At 44.5% G+C, this 18,138-nt stretch overlaps 1 protein-coding gene and 1 long non-coding RNA gene across 10 annotated transcripts in view; one reads left to right on the forward strand and one right to left on the reverse strand.

Moving 5' to 3' along the window:
• Positions 1–16,684, reverse strand: part of LOC147001903 (uncharacterized) — a 49,106-nt gene extending 32,422 nt beyond the window's left edge. For 3 of the 4 annotated variants that reach the window (XR_015044671.1, XR_015044669.1, XR_015044670.1), the window contains exons 1-4: positions 16,464–16,684; positions 15,847–15,921; positions 4,273–4,370; positions 3,421–3,633 (exon numbers count right to left, since the gene is read on the reverse strand). This is a non-coding gene — a long non-coding RNA (uncharacterized LOC147001903). The remainder of the gene's footprint in view (positions 1–3,420; positions 3,634–4,272; positions 4,371–15,846; positions 15,922–16,463) is intronic. The other variant, XR_015044672.1, reaches the window with a different exon arrangement.
• The window catches only part of Adra1a (adrenoceptor alpha 1A), a 96,633-nt gene that overhangs the window by 5,332 nt on the left and 73,163 nt on the right, over positions 1–18,138 (forward strand). The window lies entirely within an intron of this gene.

The following is an 18,138-nucleotide window of genomic DNA, read 5'->3' on the forward strand; positions in this document are numbered from 1 at the left end:
AGGTGGGAAGAAAATTAGGAAATACAAGAAGAATAATCAATTGTGACACACACACACAGCTCCCAGGGAGAGCAAGTGTAAGTTGCCTTGGTGATGGGGTGGTCCTTAATGGTGGACAGCAGTTGGGTGAGGCTGAAGGCTTCAGGAGAGCGCTGGGAACAGAAACCCTACTGTGCATCCTCCAGGGAGAATGGAAGATCAAATGGGATGAGGGAAGGCAGACCCGTCTTAGGAAGAGTGTGCTAGAGGCACTAGGAAAGGGTGTTGCTTGAGAGAGCCAGGGGCAATTCTTAAAAGTGGAAGATAGGCCATGATGTTTGTATTCTGATAGGAAAGATCAGAAAGAACGGGACACCAATGGCAGAGGCAAGAGCCAAGAGAAGTGTCCAAAAGAAAGAAATGACGAAGGAGTCAGGGGATGTGAGCGCCACAGAATGAAGGATAAGGAGAACATTAGAGAGCTCTCAGAGTACTTCAATATTCCCAGTGAACTAAGAAGCAGAGAGGGGAAGGAACAAGGAATGTGTCCATTGAACAGCAAAGAAAAAGGCACAAGCTACCTTAGGAATGAGAGTCTGTGTATTATGAAAATTTAGTCAAGACACACCAGTGTCCCAAGGGCCAATTTGGAATTTATGGTCATGAAACTCATACAAAGCAGGGAAGAAGGCTACACCATGGTCTCCCAGAGCTAAATGGCTGAGGGATACAGGGTGTGGCTGAGGATGGATAGGTATTCCAGGGAGCGGGGTAAGGTATTCCAGGGAGCGGGATAAGGAGGGCACATCTGGGAGGGATGGATATGATGGAGTCAGACCAAGGTCCACACAGAGCAGATGCTGGAAAGAGTCAGAGGTGATGGATACCTGGGACTTTAGGGTTGTGCTGGTGACTGGGGCTCTAAAGGAGATGGGGTGTGGTTACCCAGATCCTTGTGTCCTGGAGAGTAGGTAGATGCTTGGAATTTAGAGTCTTCTCCTAAGTGCTGCACTCTCAAGGAGTTAATAATGTCAGGGTAAAGATGTTGTGACAGGGGGACTTGTGGTTTTAAAAAGTAAGTAAGTAAGTAAATGGACACAGAAGAAAACTGAAAACCTTCACAGTGTGTCAGTAGGCTGCTCAGGACTAGGAGACCCCTAAACTCACCAATGTGTGATTGACAATTTCCTATGAAGGCATTTCTCCCAAGGAGGTATGGGCAGGTGATAAGTCCCAGACATCAAAGCAGAAAGAATGGAAAACTGCATCCAGCACACCCTTGCTGTTCAGTGCCTAGAAAGTAGTTAAAAAGATAGAGGTCTGCAAGACAGATGCTCAAACAGCATCAGTCTCACGTGCTGAGGAACATAGCAGTTAAGTTCATCTGGAAGTCATTGTAGAAGCTTCTAGAAGCAGCGTTGCCGATGGAGCAGGTTAAGAGAACAGGACTTTGGCTGGGCCATCAGTGACATGTAAATTGTTTTCATTAGCAGACGTAAGTACTTTTTTTTTACACAAGATGTGAACAGAAAAATAAATAGGCCATTATGCTATCAATCCCCAAGAGAAGAGGTATCAATCCGCACTAAGAGACCCAAGTTTGAACAGATTAGAGATAAAGCAGAGTCCAGAAGGAAGAGGATATGCCCAGCTGGGACGTGAAACACCCACATGCAGGCTATCTAAGGAAAATCAAATGAGTGAGTTCTCCTTCATCACCAAAAGCTCCTGACCACTGAGGGTTGATGGCCTGTACCTGTAATCTCAGCACTTGACAGGCAGTGTCAGGGAGATCTCGAGTTCAAGGTCACCCTCCGCTATCCTACACTGAAACTACAATGAGTGTGAGAATGGCCTGGGCTTCAAGAGAGACAATAGCTCTCAAAAGTCCCCAACTAGAGACCAGGAGGAGGCTTTTCTTTCTGCCTTTGTTATGACATCTCCTTTCCTCTCAGCTCCTTCCCACTGAGCCTAGGGAGAGTCTAACTGAACTGCTTGCTTGCTTGTTTGCTTCCCCCCCCCTCCGCCTCTCTTGTTTGTTTGTTTGTTTGTTTTGTGTATATGAATACACCATTGCTCTCTTCAAACACACCAGAGAGGGCATTAGACCCTATTACAGATGATTGTAAGCCATCATGTGATTGCTGGGACTTGAACTCTGGACCTCTGGAAGAGTAGTCAGTGCTCTTAACTGCTGAGGCATCTCTCCAGACCCTGGACTGCTTTCTAACCTAAGTCTTGTTTGTCCTGTTTCCTTTTTGCAAGCCAAATGTTTGGTTGAAGCTCAGAAGCCATTCAGCTGCGGGAGGTGACACTGGTGGCTGCTATCAGCCTTTCTGACTTTGCAGTGATGGATTGTAAGAAGCCAGTGTAGAAGGCAGAGAGACTAAGGAAAGTGTTAGCCTTCCACCTAGGAAAGGAAGGGTAGAGACTGACCCCTAGGGAAGAGCCTGCAGCTGGATGGTGTCATCTTTGGAACTCGACCCCTTGTCTGTCGCCTACTGCTTCCTGAGGCCTGAGATTTAGACCTCGGCTCTACTTTTTCATAAAACAAGGGACACCATCCAGGTCTCCCTGCAGTGCCTATCTCAGAGCAAATGACAACAATTACTGATCTTATTAGAACTCATACTAATCATTATGGAGGTGTTGGCATATGGCTGTCGTCATGGGTATGTGGCTGTTGCCATGGAGGGGGAATGACCCTGGAAGCTCAGGAGGGAAAACAAGAAGTGAAGGGGACATTTATCAAACATATGATTACATGTCCAAGATCCACGTATAGTATACTATTTTGATACAATGCCTGGCATTGCCGTTGGGCCTACACCACTGCTTTGGCATCAAAGGAGCCAATGAGTTGGCTTGGAATTTGACTTATAAGGGCAGAGAATGTTTGAGAATTGTGCTTCCTGGAAGACAGGAGACACGGCAGAGAGGAAAGATGTGTTCTGAGCTGGGATGCTCCGGTGAAGGAATTGCTGGGGAGATGCTTACTACATGGAAGCAGAAGAAAACAATTTGTTTACTCAATAAAATTTCATAGACTACCTATTATGTTAGAGGCGGCTAGAGAATCACTGGCGATAACAATGACTCCCTGAAAGTCAGAACAATTAAAGACACAGTAGAGCTTCAGACAGTGATAAGTGAAAACACAGCAAACTGAAAGCACTGACTTGTAGAATGGCTTTGAAATGTCATATAATGACTGCTTCCTCAATGGCTGCCCAGATAACAGGTACCAATCATTGCTTTCCTATAGGTTACGTGGGACCAGGCCCACGGTTACTATAGAAAAGGATGAAGAAGTCTTATAGACAGTGGTGTGAAGGCAATCTAATCATGATTAGGGTTTAAGATAAAAGATTAATATTTCAGGTATTCCTACCACATCATGAACCACCCAAAAACACTGGCAAAAGGCAGCATCCATCTTACCTGTGTGTGGGACTGTGGACATAAGTCAGAACTCAGCCTGGCTGGTGGTCAGAACTGGCTGGCCTTCTTGGTGGCCCATCCTCTTCCAGTGCTCTAAATCAATTTTCTTATAGTGGGACCATATGTCTCCCATCATAGAGCATCAGCTACCAGGCCTCTGTGGAACACAATGCATCCACCTCTGGCCCAGCATCACTGGATCAGGAAACCAGCCTAAACCCAAAGGAAAGAGAAGCAGACGGGTCTCTTGATACAAGAGTAATGAATACAGGGGTGGGGGTTATTATGATCTTGCCAAGTACTGGCCCTGAGTGCATGAAGCCACCTCTCTCTTCTATCTATCAACTACATTGAGAATTTGCAATGAGCTGCACTTTGCACAACAAAGTCCTTTATTTTCCTTCCTGCTGGTTTCCAGTTTCCAGAGTGAGACCCACACAAACAACCCTGAATTTTATACAATGCCAGAAAGTGCCTCTGGATGGTGCCTTAAAACCCACACACTGGACTAGGGTAGTCCTAGGCACTAAGAGCTGAAATTCTCTCCCAGAATGCCCTAACCTTTGAGCCAAAATCTATATAACTGCTTGATCACTAGTGGTTAAAAGTGAGTGAGAAAGCTGGGTACATGGCTCCGTTGATAGAGTGTTAAGCTAGCCTGTCTGAAGCACTAGGTTCCAACCCAGCACTGAATAAACCAGACACGGTGGTGCATACCTGGAGTCCTCACACACTGAGGTAGAGACAGAAGGTCCAGCGGTTCAAGATCATTACCCACTATATAGCTAATTTAAGGGCCATCCTTGTCTAAAAAGGGGAGGAGCAGGAGAAAAAAAAGAAAATGCAAAGAACCTGGCAGGGCCAACCGGATGCCCACAGGGATTTTCCAGATGGTCACTGTGGTCAGAGTTAATCCACGTCATCAGATGAAGTTAATTCATCAGCTGAAGCTGCAAAGAGAAGCACCAGATCAGGCAAGGTTTGAGAGCCATTTTTATAAGTTGTTTTTAATCCGACGACAGCCAGGGCAGAGGGATGACAAGTTCTTATTTCAACATCTCAAAGATGAATGCTAAGATTGTGGCTAGACCAGTTGGGAGACCTTTGCGTTGGACAGGCTAAGCTATCTGTGTCCTGCCAGGTTCTGTCTGTATCGCATGTTCTTTCCGGGGTTCTGCATGCCTCTGAGGTTCCTCCTTGGTTGGCACCTCCTGAGCTCTGATTTACAAGAAAACACGCCTCACCATCGCAAATAGTATGTCCACAGATGGCTTTAAGTGAACTTCGGCTCCCTCCCCCAAGACAAACTTGTCTTGAAGATATACCATCATATTCAAAGGAGTGTACTGCGGGATTGGAGAGCTATTACCCCTGCAGTGTTGTGAACAATTGCTGAGCCTTTTAAAGCCTGTGTAGACTGGCAGGTTCCTAGGCTAAGGGAGCCTGGCTCTGTAGGCAGGGAGCCTGGCTCTGTAGGCAGGGAGCCTGGTTCTGTAGGCAGGGAGCACAGTGCTATGGCCTTACCTCAGCACTTTGAGGTGGGGAAGAGAAAATCTTCGTGAGGCATTGTCTTTGTCTAATGAGTTTCTTCTCTTCCCACCCCACTATCTAGCTTGCCAGTCTGACACTTACATAGTGCCTTTCATTTTTAATAGCAGATTCCTCTGCTCTTCGAACATTTCTTTCCACATTTGTATTAGTCATTTATATTTTTTTTCCTTTGACAAAATTGCTTGTCTGTGCTTTGAGGGCACTTTTCTCCTTCCTTGTCTTCAGTAATCACTCATAAATACCGGCTTGTCTGCCTTCTGCAGAACTCAGATGGGCTGAGAAGAGGCAGCTGCTTTGTATTCCAAAGAAACATCTGATCTTTCAGATTTCCACAGCAACACACACACACACACTCAGCCACTCCCACACTTAATAACATCCCAAATTAGCTCCCCATTTCGTATCATCCTACCTGCCCTGTATTCTACACATGACTTGGTACCTTGGTCTACTTTAATGCCATTCCATACCCAGTCATTTCTAAACAATATAAACTTTCTTCCCACAGCTCTGAAGCTGGTAGGTCCAAGATCAAGGAACCAGACTCATGCAGTGAGACCCTGTGTTGTGGTTCATACATTGTTCTAGCTGTCGAGGTGGAAGAATGGAGCTTGGCGGCCTTTTCTTCGTCCAAAAGCTCCTCCCTCCTAAAACCATTCTGGTAAAGGCCGAGATGTCAACAAACACACTTTAGAGGACATGAGCCCTCAGAGCAGAGGGCTTGGCCTTCCAGAACTTTCCTTGAACATACTGACTATGCCAGATCTTGTAGAACTCCAGGGTTGTCAGGGGCAGGAAAAAAGAGATTGTGTTGGTCAACTTTCCATGCTATAAAGGAATGTCTGAGGCAATTAACTTATAAAGAAAAAAAAAGGGCTGTTTTGGTTCATGGTTCAACAGGTTGTAGTCTAAAGTCTGGTGGCCTCATTGCTTTGGGCTTCAGATAAAGACAGAGCACCATGATGGGGAAGTGCGTCAGAGCAGGCACTTAACTCCAGGAGTCAGAAAATCAACCAAGAGATGAGCGAATTAGGATTCCCTAACCCCTTTGGAACTTACCCTCAGTGACTTTAGGACCTTCTGAAAATCCCCACCTCCTGAAGGTCCCCAGCATGCTGGTCTAGGCAGCAAGCTTTGATGGAACCAACTACTGGTTCCACAGACTATGGCCCTAAATTTGTCTTATTTGTTTGTTCATGTTTTTAATGTTCTGCAAGGTGAGATCGGTTAGCCCAGTGGTTGATCCTAACATATCTAGTCTCTAACTCTCACACCTGAGGAAACTCAGGCTGCTCTTCCACAGAACACTACTCCCCTGGTGACCCTGCCACACCCTATCCTCACTACGACTATAGACCCTAAAGGTCTGACTGTGCTTCCATTAGCCCATGGCTAAGGTCTACCTACTCTATTGCTATTGTTCAGGGGTTCACTCAGTATCAAGAGTCCCCTTGCCCACCTTTGGTAACTTCCTGAGTCAAATTCACAGTACTGTTTTCACTCTGAGCTCAGTGAAAAGGAGGTCTGTGGCCTCCCTGCACATGTGTGCTGCCCAAGACTTGCTCTCTGTCTCTGATCAGCTCCACAGCCCTCAGATCTAGACCTCCTTCCCCTCACACTGGGAATGGAAAGTTCAAGAAACTTTCCCAGCCCTTTCTTGATTTCAGACAATTTTAATGGCTCCACCATCCATGCTGAAGAGGAGCTCAGAACAAGTGATTACCTGCCTTCCCCCCACCACCACCATCTCTGTCCCTTCTCTTCACAGTCCCTCAGAGTAGACAGGGACAAGGCCTTTTCCTCTGGCAAATAAATGGGACTCTGCTGAGTATCTTGTTGCCACTTCCCAGGGTGGCACCCAGGTTCTGTGAAGTAACCATAGCTAGTGGGCTGCTGAGAGACAAAACCAGATTTTAAAAGAATGGAGCTACGTTTATATAATCCTTACACTCGGTGACCATTTTTATTTGCATCTTTATGGGGTTTGTTAGTTTTCAGTCATGTAGACATAGAAAACAGTTATGCAGTCAAATATTTTAATCTGTTTCTTCATGGAATGTCTCCTCTGGGGATACTTGAAGGCGCCTCCCCAGCGGGACTCAGAGAGCCTATTTCTTTCAAAGCATCATGTATATTCTATCTGGAAGTTTTTTTGTTCGTCTTTCGGTAAATGACACATAACTGTATTAATTTTGAAATGGTTTTAGATCTGTCTCCACAGATTTATTGAGTAATCCATCAGATGCTAGTGTACTTTGAAAATTCCATCTGTCATAGCAAAGGGGATCTTGAATCTGTTTTAGTTCCATCCCATTCATCCTTCTCTCTGGTTTACCGCTGGTGCCGCATTAATTGAATAACTGTGCCCTTGTAATACTGTCGTTTCCCTTAACCCTTCCATTTCCCTACATACTGTGAAGGACGCTGATCACACTAAGACCTTCTGGCTTGTGACTCCAGAGTGAATACTGCCTTTTATAATTATGCCTTGCACTTTCGGATGTTCAGTCTTCCCGGAAGCTCTGGGATGAGCCTTGCACTTTCAGATGTCCAGTCTTCCCGGAAGCTCTGAGGTGAGCTTCTGGTCCCACCTTGGAACTGTTACTGTTGCTCTAATTCGATTATAGGTGTGCCCAGAAACATTTGTGACAGTGACATTAAAAGCTGCTACTTTGATGTTTTAAGCACATGCATACACACACATGACACTGGGTTTTGGGTCAATACACCTCATCAAATCAAGGCAGGATCTTCCTATAGTTTATAGAACTATTCAGGCCCAGTTTTAAAATGCATTGCAATTCATTTCCACTTTGGAATGCAGTCTCATCAAAACTGGACCTACAGCTTCATCAAACATGGATTTTTTTTTAAAGATCGTTTTTGGTGAGTTGGATGTAATCAATTTTATTTTATACCGTTGTCCTAGCTCATGCCCTTGGGTTAGGTACTATGCAAGTAGGAGGCTGCCCCACTAAACATTTACTTCAAGTTTCTCCTTCTGCTTCCACGTGGAGTCAGTCTGTCATCTTCACCCCTTTTGGGTACCAGATTTATAAAGCAGATTGTAACACATTGAATTCTTTTTCCCGACCATCAGTAATAGTTGAACTAGAATTATGTGTGCCCTGAAGCTTTGAAAACTTTGCCCCATAAAACACTTGGGCTCCGTTCCTTTTATGGATGTAAGCCTTTGCGACTCGTTTCTATTCCTTCCATGGATGCTCGTCTATTCTGATTGTCAGGTTTGATAATTTTTATTTATTTTCCATTTTCCCCTCTCCTTGCAGTTGAATATTTCCGTTTGGATTTGTGTATCACATTGTATAATTTTTCCTCTCTTGGATGTCTTCTTCATCTTCCTCCTTAGACATCACAAACTTTTCCGTGTCATTGCAACAAATTGGAAGACTCCATTTTATTAATTTATTGGCTTGGGTTTTTTTTTATGTTTGTTTATTGGTTTTTTTTTTCTTTCAACAAATTCAGGTTCTGAGTTTATTATTTTCATTTGTTTTCTAATTAATTGATTTAGTCTCTAGGAGTTTCTCTCTTTCATTTTCTGGTTACAGTTTTGTCTTTCGATATCAGCTTGACCACAATGTTTATGTGCTTTGGTTCACTCTTGTTGAAGATTGGAAACAATCAAAGCTATTCATCTCCCTCTAAGCAAATTCCCATTTTTTTTCTGCTAATGTTTTACTCTCTAGCTTTTTCATCTGCTTGGTCTTGCTCCCCCCCCCCTTTCTTTTGTTCTGTGTAGACATCAAAGGAGTCATTGTGGTAGTGGTTAATTTGAAAATAATTGGTATTTTATTGCCTAGTTTCTTAAAATTAATTCTAATTTACTCCGTTATAATCGAAAAATGTAAACTCAGTAATTTTTAGCTATGGAAATAATTGAGGCTTTTAGAATTAATAATGATCAATAACTCACAGGCTCCATAGATTTCATATTTAGATTTATGTTGATGCTTCATCTCTCTCATTTTTACCCTTAGCCATTATCTAGCTTGTCAAATGCTCCGAGGGCTGGTGGACTCCCACTGCTCCTGAGTGGCTTGTGGGTTCTTCTATGTAGCGAGAGAGAAAGCTGTGGTTGTCAGCCTGGGGCTGCTATCACAGAGCAGCACAGATTAGTGGCTTCAAGAGCATCATTTCCTCCTCATGGCTCTAAGGCTGATGATGCCTGGTCAGGGGGGAGATGTGATCAGTTTCCAGACCCCCTTCTATTCATAAGGACACCAATGTCCCTCATGAGTCTCCACCCTCATGACTTCTTTGAAATCTAACTACTTCCCACCTGCTCAGACCCCTCCACACTGAAGACTGGAGCTTCAACATACCAGTGGGGAACAAGTGTTCTTCCGTGCCACTGGTGTGTGGATGGCACTTACGGAATTAGTTCAATTCTTGGACTTCAGGATAGAAGCTACAACACTGGTGGAAATTGGGGAAACTGAGGCCCGACTGGGCATCGGTGGCTTCTTGCTGGCCCTGTGTGGCTACCTTCTGAGAGACAGTACAAAGGGCATCATTCCCCAGCCCAAGCCTGAGGCTCTCACCCACAGGACACTGCCCATCATCTGGACTCTGCCTGTTTATCCAAGGGAAAAGGGGGATGCGTTAGACTGGTGGCTTTCAAACCAAGTTTCAGAATTCTATGCAAACTACATCCAAGATATAAACTGGATGTCAGTGGTGTCTTGCCAGTAAAAGTCGACTGGAAACCCTGAGTCCTGAGCGCTAAGCAATACCCGCCCCACCCCCTTCCTGCTGGTAGTCCTGAAGATCAGAACACAGGTTGCTCTTTGCCAAGGGTGTCAAATTCCAGACTCAGTACATGGCCCTGAGAGGACTGTTACAAGGAGAGTCGCCTGCCTTCTCCAGAGGGAAGGAGGCGAAGCTGACCTGGGCTCATGGGCTGTCGTTATTCTGGAATGCCCGCAGAGCAGTAGCCTTTGCCCAAAAAGGGTTTGAGAAGGGAACAGTTTGCATGCTCCTGCTTTTTTTTTTAATGTGCTATTCACATTTAGCTTATTGCCAGGCATCTAGTTGCAAGTTAGAAACCTGCTGTTCACAAACTGACCGTGTAGATACATCCCTCATTATGAGAAATGTTTTAGCAGGACCCCTGTAGTCTACAATGGCATTGGCTTGTCTTTTCTCGTGATTTCACTAACACTGGCTGATTACTAATAGGCAATCTTAGAAAGAGAAAAAAAAAAAGAACAACAACAACACTGAGCCCTATTTCATGCATCCCAGGCTGGCTTCAACCTCCTTATGGAGTGAAGGATAACCTTGAACTACTGATCCTCCTCCTGTTTCCATCTCCTAAATGCTAAGATGATGGACATGGGCCACCATAGCCTACTGGGATTCCCACATCTTAAATAATTATTATTTTTTAATCCCCAGATTCCTGAAGGTTCTCAAAAATCCAGTGTGTGTGTGTGTGTGTGTGTATGTGTGTGTGTATGTGTGTGTGTGTATGTGTGTGTGTATGTGTGTGTGTGTGTATGTGTGTGTGTGTGTGTGTGTGTGTAATTGTGATCATTCACATGGCATATGATTTGCTGTTTTAACCGCTTGAAGGTGTCAGTTCAGCAGCTCTTGAGAATAGGCTGACAGTGCTATGCAGCCACCACCACTAATGAGCTCTTCTGCATCTCCGCCACATGAAACTGTATCCATTAGCAATGATTCCTCTCTTGCTCCTGGCAGCCATCCATCCTCCTTCATCGGTATGATGGCCCTGTCCTTAGGACTGCGTCCATAAGGAATCACACAACGTGTGGCCTTCCATATGTCCTCCCATAACCTGCTCTTCTGAAAGTCACCCATGCTGTGATACTTGTCCTTCGTGACAGGCTAATATTTCATTTTGTGTGTGTGGATATACAATATCTGGCTGAGCTGCCCATCCACTGCTGGGCAGTCGAATGCTTTCTACCTTCGAGCCAGTTTTGAGTATTTGCCAAGATGAATATTCATGTACCAGCCTTTGAAAGTCTGCCGCAGTCCATTTGGATCCATAATCAGAAGTGGAATTGCTGAATCATCTGAGACTTCTATGTTTAGTTTGCAGAGGGTCTGCCAAACCGTTTCCCACAGCAGCTGCCCCAGTTTCTGCGGCCACCCGACGCGACGCACAAGGCCCCACTCTTCCCAACACAGCCACCACTTCTTCTCTTGACTGTGATGGTTACAGCCGTGGACACTGAGTGTGCAGTGGTACTCAGATGCGCTGCATTTCCTCATGACTCATGATGTCCCAGGCTTCCTCTGCACTCATGGTGCCTTTGTCTATCGATCCGCTCTGGAGTCGTGTCTACCTGCTTGAGTCACTTGCCCACTTTAAATTGGGTTGTTTGCCGCTCCTTGCTGAGGTTTCAGAGTTATCTGTGCCCGATCACACTAGATCGTTATCAGTTTTGTTATTTTACAGATGTTTTTATTCTAAGGTTGCTCTTTCCCTTCTTTATCCGTTTGCCTTCTTGTTGTTATTCCTTCTTCCTCTTTTTGTAGTTTCTATATTTAACCTCTTTCAACCTCAGATTCACCATGGTTCATCCTCGGCAGACATACCGCTGAAATGTCAGGCACAGTATCACGAGGCACCATTTTCTTCATAATGTCCTTCGATGCACATCTATCTTTAATTTTTTCCCTACTTTTATGTGACAGGGTTTCTCTGTGTAGCCCTGACTGTCCTGGTACTCACTCAGACTTGTCTGCCTCTGCCTCCTGAGTGCTGGGATTAAAGGCATGCACCACCACCCTGTCTTTAACTTTATACAGTGCAGTCTTCTGTCTTTTCTTTGGTTGTTTGTGTTGGCTTGCCATGTATAGAAACCACTGCCTAATCCAAGATCAAATTCGGAAGATTTATTTCTATGTTCACATCTAAGAATTTCATGGCCTCAGTTCTTATAGTCAGTTTGTTGATAGGCTGTAAATTAATTTTTGTACTTGAGGTGAGGTTCCACCTCACTCTTCAGTATGGAGAAATCCAGTTATTACAATACCATCATTGAAATGACTGCTCTCCCATCCCCTGCCCCCCACCCTGCTCTCCCATCCCCGCCCCACCTTATGAATGGTGTGGCACATGAACACAATGTTAATATGTACAGACAGAGTCCTAAAGGTGACTTCATCTGTGTTGTCCATTGCTCTCCACAGTTATGCTCATATTCTCACTAAACTCACAGCTCAATGCTTTGCTTAGGTCAGCTGGAGACCAGCCTCAGGGCTGCGTCTTCCTCTGCCTGGCTAGCGCATGTGCTGGCTTGAGGCCCTACTCTCATCTGTCTTTCCCTTGTTGTTACTGTCAGTGCCTGAGATCAGAACTCAGGTCCTCCTGCATGTTTATCAGGCCCTGTACTGCCTCAGCTGTCTCCTATGTGGAATCCATTACATAGTCCATTGGTATGTTATCTCTACACTAACAACTCGCTGTTTGGACTATGGTAGCTTTGTGGTACGTTTTGAAATTGCTACCTACTATTTTTTTTCCATCTCTGGATGCTAAGTGGACACTTTCAAGATAATTATCTCTTATAGAAAATTGTGTAATGTAGTATGGAAACCTATTCTCTTTGGAATGTCCAATTTCAAAATTTACCAAGACAGAAAGTTCAACATTATTCATAAGTTGTAGTGCTGATAAGTTATTTTTGAATGTTCCAAGAGATGAAGATGCTAACTTTCCTGATACAATTTACTCAGTATCTATACATAATAAGTTATCAAGAGGCACCTCATATATAAACATAACTAAAATAACAATAGGAGCCATAACCTAGCCTGATGAGAAATTGCTTGGTGGAGAATCCAGTCTGAACTCATGAACCCATTTGTATATTTAAAACTCATACAATATGTTTCACAAGTGTTCATATTTTATTAGAGCACATATACACTAGAAATATTACACAATATATAGCCTATAACTCCTTACCTTTATAAAAATCTAAATTCCAAAATACATTTAACTTCCAAGATTTGGGGAAAGGAATTATAGGTAGCTACCTCATGGTGCTCTGATGATTTCCAGTCTCCAATTAAAAAAACACCAAGATAATTAATAGATTTATTTTATGCAGTTGACATTGACGGCACCACTGAGCTCTGCTGGCCAGGGCATCCAGTTCCTCCTGGCTCCACTGTGATTCCAGACAATTCTCCTCCTTTTGCTTAGCTTATAGTTTGCAAATTTGGCCCAGGAGGGTGGTGGCACATGACTTTAATCCCAGCCCTCAGGAGGCAGAGGCAGGTGGTTACCTGTCAGTTTGAGGCCAGCCTGGTCTACAGAGTTTGTTCCAGCACAGCCAAGGCTACACAGACAAACCCTCACTTGACCAAACAAAATTAACAGAACAAAACAACAACAACAAATTTGTACCTTAATCAGTTTCTGCGATTGAGCTTTGCCCTTCTGGATGTGAGAGGAATCACATCCCTGAGGTGTGTCATGCCCTGCTTCAGGCATAACCAGTCCAATAGCATAGCTTATTTTACTCACTCTATAATTTACCAGTAAGGCTTTAGGACAGTATTTTCCCCATGTTTTCTGCTCCTATAAATGAGGCTCATAGAGGATAAATAATTCACCAGATACTACCAAGCTATTTCGTGACAGAAGCTGTCTCGGTGTTTTTCGTCCCTATCCTGTTTACTTCCTTTGGCAAATGAAGCATTAACTGTGACTTCAGGATAAAACCCAATAATCCTGTGTTTTCTGCTCCACCTTTGTCATGAAGAGCTCGTATTGCTCCCTGTATGAAGAGAAGTAGATAAACGAGCTGAAGCTGGTGAAAGCCACGAAGAGCAGAGAAGTGGGGGAGCAGAGAGCAAATGATTAACTCTGAAGTCTAATGTCCACTGAGTTTTCCTGTCCAGTGCTAACCCTGAACTCGCTGATTAATCACAAAGCCATCTATGAAGCACTGAGTATTTACTGTGCCCTCGGTCCTGAGCTGAGTCTCGTGGGGCTCTTGGAGCAAGATCCACTGCCCACTTTGAGAGACATCGTTCTGCAAACCAAGCAACAGTCATCAGGACAAAGTCATGTCTGTTAGGAATGGGGCTAGAGGTTTAGAGATAAGATGTAACAGGGAGGAAGAGCCTAGGTAGTCACAGGCTACTCTGAGAAAGCAAGGAGTTCTCAAAGGGGTCTTAAAAGGTAGGATTGGAAAAGTTGTCCGAAATGCCAAGTCTGGAGTAAGAAATGCATGGTCATGGCCTGGTGAAATAATCAGTGGTGTATGTGTGTGTGTGTGTGTGTGTGTGTGTGTGTGTGTGTGTGTGTGTATACCTGTGTATGTAGGAGAAGTGTTGCATAGTCATGGATTAAGCAATGATCATATTTCATGGGACATTATCCTTAATGCCTTTTTGAAAAACCAGATAAAGATTTGAGTCTTGAACTAAGAAGTAAGGAGTCCCTGGGAGTTTGGGGGGATGGCTAAGTAACAGTGAAACAGGGTGAGCGTGCGTTCAGACACAGGTATGGAGATGAGAGGTCCAGGCTGGATTGTTAGATTTTAATAACGGGTGTATGACAGGGAGATGCAGCAGATAGGGGATATGTAGAAACATTTCAAGACAGGTCAGTGGGAGTCAGAGACCACACACATGTGGGAGAATCAGAGTGCAATTCATAAGCATTCAGGTGTGGAGGGCAGGATGGTAAAGATGATGGACAAACAGGTGGCTCCAGAGGCCTTGAGGTTTGATGATATTCTGCCTGGTATTGTGGTGTAGAAATGAAATTCTTAGCAATTGTGCTGCCCCTATAAGATGGCCCCTGGTAACAGGGTATCTGGTTAAGTAACTTCCCAAGAGTTGTGCAAATTAGATTTGAATTAGATGAAGTTAAATGTCAGAGTCACTGTGTTTCAGGGCTGTATCTACACGGAGCTGGTGGCTCACATATTGGACAGCACAGAGAGAAAGTAGTCCATCTCCTGAAAGGGTTGTCTTGACTAAGACTGGTTTAGATGATCAAAAGTCAGTATTGGTGCTTTGTGTTTGTGTGTGTGTGTGTGTGTGTGTGTGTGTGTGTGTGTGAGAGAGAGAGAGAGAGAGACAGAGACAGAGACAGAGAGACAGAGAGACAGAGACAGAGTGCTACCCATTTCCTTGTTCTGGATACAAATGAGTAAACCACGAGTATAAGACACTGGGTATTTCTCAGGGAGGGCTGAGAGATGAACTTTAGGACATGGAGGAAACTGGAAAGAAAAAAACAGAAGAACAAATGTAAGTTCCCTGAGGTTGGAGACAATTGGAGCATTTGGGATAGCAGAAAACTCTGACAAGAAGAGACAATAGTCAACGCAGCAACAGAGCTAGAAGGAAAGAAAACCACAGAAACCTGGTATCATTAAGTGGAGGCCATTTGTATCTCCATTTAGAATGGGAAAAGGTTCTCACTGGCAGGAAGGCCCCAGCTCTCAGGCTGTGTAGCATTCAGGACCTGAAAAGCGTTTCTCAATTGGGAAAAAAATGTCTCCCTAAGATTGGCCTATAAGCAATTGGTCATTGTCTTGATTAATGATCAATGCAGGCAGGCCTAGCTCCCTGTGGGCAGTGACACCCCCGGAAGGGTCCTCGATTGTTGAAGAAAGCAGGTAGAGCAAGCAATGAGGACCAAGCTATTAGAGAACGGCTCCATGGCTTCTGCTTCCGTCCCTACCTCCACATTCCTGCCCTGACTCCTCAATCATGGACTGTGACTTACGAGCTACGAGATGAAACAAACCCTTTCTCTTCCCCAAGATGCTTTTGGTCATGGCGTTTTTCTCACAGCAATAGAAACCAACTAAGGCAGCAATTTAAGGGAGAAAGGGATTTTCTGGGGCTCACAGTTTGAAGCTGCTGTCCATCATAACGGGGAAGCCAAGGTGGCAGGAACAGGAGGAGCTGGTGACATTGTAACTGCTGTCAGGAAACAGAAAGAGGTGAATGTTTATATTTGCTTTCTCCTTTTCGTTAAGGGCCCCATCCCTTGGAATAGTATCAACACACACACACACACACACATTTAGTGTGGATCTTCTGGCCTAGGTTATCCAACTCTAGAAAACTCCCTCACAGATTCACACAGATATTCATCTCCTACATAGTGTCAAGATGACACAATCAGCATTGGCCATCACAGTAGCCACAGAAATGATGGCCTTCGCATTTGGATGGGCGAGAAAGGGCAGGAGGAGAGGGTAGAGTCTGGGACCTCAGGTGAAAAGAGCCACAGGTGGACCGGAATAGAAAAAACATCTCAGCGCATCTGATCACCTTTGGTCCCCTGTCTTCTCCTGGATTCTTCCTTTTGATTGGTTTGCTCTTAAACCTTAATTAGTTCCAGTCTGATACAAGATGCTTTATTTACGGTCACTAATGTATTCCATGAAGACATTTAGAGCAATAGTCATTTTGATTCTCATTTCAAGATAGACAGTGTGGCAGAGTGTGAAGTAACTCACCCAGGGTCATGCAACAGGCGTGTGGTGGAGCAAGAACTGGAGTCTGGATCTCCCTGGTGCCAAATCTCATGTCCTTAATGTCCTCTGTGCCCTCCAGACCAGCACGCTAGAGAGGCCAGTCTACTTCTGCTGTGGTGAGTGGCTGGTCCTCAGCTGTGCCCATGCCCACATAAGGATTCATTTGCTCTCCTCAGCCGTAATTCTCCCTTGTTACTAAGAGGTGGAAAATGGGCGTGGGAAATAACACAAATAACACCTCCCAGTGTCAACCCAGCCTCCATGGGGACAAAAGTGCTTTAGCAACTCTTCCAAAGTAACCAAGGAAAAGCTTGACCTTCGAGCAGTTTCTCCATTTGGAGTTAAATTTGTCTTCAAACAAATATAGTTTGAGTAAATCAAGACCTCCTGTTTCAGCTATGTAACTGGGAAGGTGATATTTCTAATCTGATTTAAGATTTTTCTCTTGCCAAATTCCACAGTGCAACATATGAGTGAGTGAGAGAGAGAGAGAGAGAGAGAGAGAGAGAGAGAGAGAGAGAGAGAGGCCAAGCATCAGAATAAAAAGAAAAATATCCCAAAAAGTGCACTGTTATAAACCATCATTGTGCTCATTGTAAATAGCACTTATACTTTCTAAACCCGTCTGAGGTTTTCATAGGTATCTGCCTTTATTCCAGCCGATTTGAATCACGATGTTTGTGTAGAAGCCATTGGCAAGAACTGGATGTGTGTTGAAGGTCAGGTGTCAATAGCAAATGGATCTTCTGGGACAAACACCAGAAAGAAAAATCCTGTGCACAATACCATCCCAGTCCCCACCTATTCACACTCTACAGCCGTGTGGGTAGCAGTGCTTCTCAGTGCTACCCAGAATCACCATCTTCTCAATGTCAGCCCAATGCCTGCATCCCACTGTGCACATCTCTACATTCCAACTGCATCCCTTGGAAGGGAATTATAGGCAGGAGCTCTTGGTTTACTAATGTTGACTCTCTCCGAGTGTTCTTGGGTAAGAGTGTTTCATAAGGGTCAGGATGGAGATTTGACAGCATGAGCCAAACACAAACTTGAGAAACTACATATTGCCCTCCTGTGATTCACCCAGGCTCACAGATGCAAGTGAGGTCCAAGGTCTGTGGGCAGCTCTACACAAAGGTGTCTCATATGGAGAACACAAGGCATGGAGTAGTGCCAGGGGTCCTGTTCTCTCTCTTGACCTTGGCCAACTTAGCATGCCTGGCCCTCCAGTTCTAGGAAGTCATGAGGCCAGTTCATGTGCTTTCTCCCCAATCCCATACCCTTCTCTCTATCCTCAGGCCCTCCCTGCTTCTGATTTCTAGTCTCCGGGAATGACTGAGAAAATAAAAGTATGCCCCTTTTCACTAAATCAGTTCCATCCTTTAAAATGAACCCCAATGCACCTCTTCTAGGAAGCTATCCCAGACTGGACTAAGATCTCAGAATATCTTTAAGAAACACATTGAGCCGGGCAGTGATGGTGCACGCCTTTAATCCTAGTACTTGGGAGGCAGAGGCAGGTGGATTCAGAGGCAGCCTGGTCTACAGAGTGAGTTCCAGGACAACCAGGGCTATACAGAGAAACCCTGTCTTGAAAAAAAAAAAAAGAAGAAAGAAAGAAAGAAAAGAAAAGAAAAGAAAAGAAAAGAAAAGAAAA

The sequence above is a fragment of the Mus caroli genome, unplaced genomic scaffold, assembly GCF_978045245.1.
Source record: "Mus caroli unplaced genomic scaffold, Mus_caroli_1 scaffold_12, whole genome shotgun sequence".
Taxonomy (NCBI): domain Eukaryota; kingdom Metazoa; phylum Chordata; class Mammalia; order Rodentia; family Muridae; genus Mus; species Mus caroli.